The 5,000-nt window shown below is 52.4% G+C and overlaps 1 non-coding gene across 1 annotated transcript in view; it reads right to left on the bottom strand.

Annotated features, from left to right (window-relative positions):
* Positions 1-1,386, bottom strand: part of LOC126431855 (small subunit ribosomal RNA) — a 1,909-nt gene extending 523 nt beyond the window's left edge. The window contains exon 1 of the ribosomal RNA XR_007577803.1: positions 1-1,386. This exon is cut by the window's left edge and continues 523 nt beyond it. This is a non-coding gene — a ribosomal RNA (small subunit ribosomal RNA).
* Between the last annotated feature and the right edge of the window lie 3,614 nt (positions 1,387-5,000).

Raw genomic sequence — 5,000 nt, 5'->3', positions numbered from 1 at the left:
CTAAGAACGGCCATGCACCACCACCCACCGAATCAAGAAAGAGCTATCAATCTGTCAATCCTTCCGGTGTCCGGGCCTGGTGAGGTTTCCCGTGTTGAGTCAAATTAAGCCGCAGGCTCCACTCCTGGTGGTGCCCTTCCGTCAATTCCTTTAAGTTTCAGCTTTGCAACCATACTTCCCCCGGAACCCAAAAGCTTTGGTTTCCCGGAGGCTGCCCGCCGAGTCATCGGAGGAACTGCGGCGGATCGCTGGCTGGCATCGTTTATGGTTAGAACTAGGGCGGTATCTGATCGCCTTCGAACCTCTAACTTTCGTTCTTGATTAATGAAAACATACTTGGCAAATGCTTTCGCTTCTGTTCGTCTTGCGACGATCCAAGAATTTCACCTCTAACGTCGCAATACGAATGCCCCCGCCTGTCCCTATTAATCATTACCTCGGGTTCCGAAAACCAACAAAATAGAACCGAGGTCCTATTCCATTATTCCATGCACACAGTATTCAGGCGGGCTTGCCTGCTTTAAGCACTCTAATTTGTTCAAAGTAAACGTGCCGGCCCACCGAGACACTCAATAAAGAGCACCCTGGTAGGATTTCAACGGGGTCCGCCTCGGGACGCACGAGCACGCACGAGGCGGTCGCACGCCTTCGGCTCGCCCCACCGGCAGGACGTCCCACGATACATGCCAGTTAAACACCGACGGGCGGTGAACCAACAGCGTGGGACACAAATCCAACTACGAGCTTTTTAACCGCAACAACTTTAATATACGCTATTGGAGCTGGAATTACCGCGGCTGCTGGCACCAGACTTGCCCTCCAATAGATACTCGTTAAAGGATTTAAAGTGTACTCATTCCGATTACGGGGCCTCGGATGAGTCCCGTATCGTTATTTTTCGTCACTACCTCCCCGTGCCGGGAGTGGGTAATTTGCGCGCCTGCTGCCTTCCTTGGATGTGGTAGCCGTTTCTCAGGCTCCCTCTCCGGAATCGAACCCTGATTCCCCGTTACCCGTTACAACCATGGTAGGCGCAGAACCTACCATCGACAGTTGATAAGGCAGACATTTGAAAGATGCGTCGCCGGTACGAGGACCGTGCGATCAGCCCTAAGTTATTCAGAGTCACCAAGGCAAACGGACCGGACGAGCCGACCGATTGGTTTTGATCTAATAAAAGCGTCCCTTCCATCTCTGGTCGGGACTCTGTTTGCATGTATTAGCTCTAGAATTACCACAGTTATCCAAGTAACGTGGGTACGATCTAAGGAACCATAACTGATTTAATGAGCCATTCGCGGTTTCACCTTAATGCGGCTTGTACTGAGACATGCATGGCTTAATCTTTGAGACAAGCATATGACTACTGGCAGGATCAACCAGGGAGCTGCGTCAACTAGAGCTGAGCAGCCGGCCGCCCGGGAGTGTGTCCCGGGGGCCCGCGCGAACACGCAAGCGTCCGCTCAATTATTCTGCAAACAGGAGGAGGCTGAGCTCCCCTGCACAACACACCTCGAAACCCTCTCAGGTCCCGGCGGCGCGCAGCGCCGTCCTAAGTACTTGGTCGGGTTCGAGAGAGGCGCAATCGCCCGGAGTTAGGCGAGTAGACGCTTTAGGTGCGACCACCCGTGCTCCCAACTGAGCTTGCCGCTGCCGACAGAGGCCCGGGAGCGTGCTGTCGTGGCATTGCCGGCGGGAGACAACACGCGCCACCTACGGTGACCGGCAGCTCCAACGCCAGCGCCACAGAAGGACAAAAGCCCTACTTGGGTGCCGAAGCGAACTCTCCCAGCACAGCGCACGCGCCAACACGTCCGCACAGCTGCGATACAAACCACCTGCGAGAACCGCTGGGGCGACCGAGCAGCAGACGGCGTCGCGGCGCCGAGCGCCGGGCGGCGGCGCATCCTCAGCGCACAAAGTCCTCAATCGGACCAGCACACTGCAGATGGCCACCGCGCTTCGCACCGGGCCCGCGAGGACCTACTTTGGCCGCAAGGCGCCGCGAGCAGGGGGCGCCGGCGCGCAGCTGCGCCGCCTGCCGCGTCCGTCGGCCGGCGCGCCTGCCACCGGCCGCCCCCACCAGCCGGCTGTAGCGCGTGCGCCCACGCACCGCGCTGCCAGCACGCCGGGCGGCCCCCCCTCACCGGCCGGGGACGGTCCCACCCAGCCACCGCCGCGTATCGCCTCACACCCAGATCCCCTTTCACGTTCGTGGGCATGGTGGGTCCCCTTTCACGTTCGTGGGCATGGTGGGTATCCCTGAAACAACCGGTTAATAGCTCGACCGATCGTCGCCAACACTGATTCACCTCTAGCGAGAACAACCGCACCACAACGGGTTACCGGTTGTTCATTTGCGTAACGTCACCAGCAAACGTACACGTCCATCGCCATTTGCAACGAGTATTGCATGCCTGTGTCAGGTGTCACAACACACTACGTCTGCCCACATAGACGCAACAACATGTGCACGCCTAGAGAACACGTGGAAGGTAGACCCCGTACGTATGCGGTGTCCATTGCGCGAACGACTGTCAGCCCGCCTCTGCAGCATGTCGCAGATGTGGAACGCGGTGCAACATGCTATCACGGTGTGTGAGAAGAGACGACTACGTCCGAATACACGCTCCACTACATCAACAGACTGCTCATGCTGATCGCCATCCAGGGCGTCCGTTCCTCCCACACGTCTGTATGGCGTACCACACTGCAATCCAGCTCTTATAGGGAGACGACACGTAGCTGCGTGCACAATATTTGGACTGTATGGTCCGCCGTTGCTAGGCGCTGTCGTCATACGGTCACATGGGCCACGATGTATCATTCAGTACATACGGAGCAATGTGCAGTACAGTTTGTGGGTTTTGCGTACATCGGCGGACAGGTGACAGGCCGTACCACAACGTAGGCTGAGTACGTCGGCATGCGAAGGGCATTGAACATGCAAACTTCTCACCGACCAGCTTGCGAAGGCAGGGGGGAAGGGGGGGGGGCATGTACGTCCTGCTGCTATCCACACTACAGTGTATAGCAGGAGCATGTGGAAAGTCAGCAACACCTGCAAGGTGTTTAACATGACGCGATACACAGGGGACCGGGCAGTGCGAGTAGCGAACTATATTGCGAGGGTTGCGGTTAGGCAACACTACACTACTTTAACGGGTTGCATAACAATTACAGAGCAGGTTCAGCGACAACGTGCGTCAGGTTAAGGCGCAATATAGTTTAGGTTACGGCGCACTTTAGGTTAGGTTAAGGCACATTATAGGTTAGGTTAAGGCACAACATGGGTTAGGTTAAGGCACAACATGGGTTACGTTAAGGCACAACATGGGTTAGGTTAAGGCACAACATGGGTTAGGTTAAGGCACAACATGGGTTAGGTTAAGGCACAACATGGGTTAGGTTAAGGCACAACATGGGTTAGGTTAAGGCACAACATGGGTTAGGTTAAGGCACAACATGGGTTAGGTTAAGGCACACCATGGGTTAGGTTAAGGCACACCATGGGTTAGGTTAAGGCACACCATGGGTTAGGTTAAGGCACACCATGGGTTAGGTTAAGGCACAACATGGGTTAGGTTAAGGCACAACATGGGTTAGGTTAAGGCACAACATGGGTTAGGTTAAGGCACAACATGGGTTAGGTTAAGGCACAACGTAGGTTAGGTTAAGGCACAACGTGGGTTAGGTTAAGGCACAACGTGGGTTAGGTTAAGGCACAACGTGGGTTAGGTTAAGGCACAACGTGGGTTAGGTTAAGGCACAACATGGGTTAGGTTAAGGCACAACATGGGTTAGGTTAAGGCACACCATGGGTTAGGTTAAGGCACAACATGGGTTAGGTTAAGGCACAACATGGGTTAGGTTAAGGCACAACATGGGTTAGGTTAAGGCACAACATGGGTTAGGTTAAGGCACAACATGGGTTAGGTTAAGGCACAACATGGGTTAGGTTAAGGCACAACATGGGTTAGGTTAAGGCACAACGTAGGTTAGGTTAAGGCACAACGTGGGTTAGGTTAAGGCACAACATGGGTTAGGTTAAGGCACAACATGGGTTAGGTTAAGGCACAACATGGGTTAGGTTAAGGCACAACATGGGTTAGGTTAAGGCACAACATGGGTTAGGTTAAGGCACAACATGGGTTAGGTTACGGCACAACATGGGTTACGTTACGGCACAACATGGGTTACGTTACGGCACAACATGGGTTACGTTACGGCACAACATGGGTTACGTTACGGCACAACATGGGTTACGTTACGGCACAACATGGGTTACGTTACGGCACAACATGGGTTACGTTACGGCACAAATTAGGTTAGGTTACGGCACAAATTAGGTTAGGTTAAGGCACAAATTAGGTTAGGTTAAGGCACAAATTAGGTTAGGTTAAGGCACAAATTAGGTTAGGTTAAGGCACAAATTAGGTTAGGTTAAGGCACAAATTAGGTTAGGTTAAGGCACAAATTAGGTTAGGTTAAGGCACAAATTAGGTTAGGTTAAGGCACGATATAGGTTAGGTTAAGGCACGATATAGGTTAGGTTAAGGCACGATATAGGTTAGGTTAAGGCACGATATAGGTTAGGTTAAGGCACGATATAGGTTAGGTTAAGGCACGATATAGGTTAGGTTAAGGCACGATATAGGTTAGGTTAAGGCACGATATAGGTTAGGTTAAGGCACGATATAGGTTAGGTTAAGGTACGATATAGGTTAGGTTAAGGTACGATATAGGTTAGGTTAAGGTACGATATAGGTTAGGTTAAGGTACGATATAGGTTAGGTTAAGGTACGATATAGGTTAGGTTAAGGTACGATATAGGTTAGGTTAAGGTACGATATAGGTTAGGTTAAGGTACGATATAGGTTAGGTTAAGGTACGATATAGGTTAGGTTAAGGTACGATATAGCGTAGGTTCAGATACACATTGTTGTAGGGAAAGGTGTATTGGGGGGGGGGGCGGCAGGTTCGTTGATAGTGATTATCGT

The sequence above is a fragment of the Schistocerca serialis genome, unplaced genomic scaffold, assembly GCF_023864345.2.
Source record: "Schistocerca serialis cubense isolate TAMUIC-IGC-003099 unplaced genomic scaffold, iqSchSeri2.2 HiC_scaffold_1115, whole genome shotgun sequence".
In the NCBI taxonomy this organism is placed as follows: domain Eukaryota; kingdom Metazoa; phylum Arthropoda; class Insecta; order Orthoptera; family Acrididae; genus Schistocerca; species Schistocerca serialis.
Note: the sequence above shows the minus strand (reverse complement) of the source record. Positions and strands in the feature narration are given on the sequence as shown.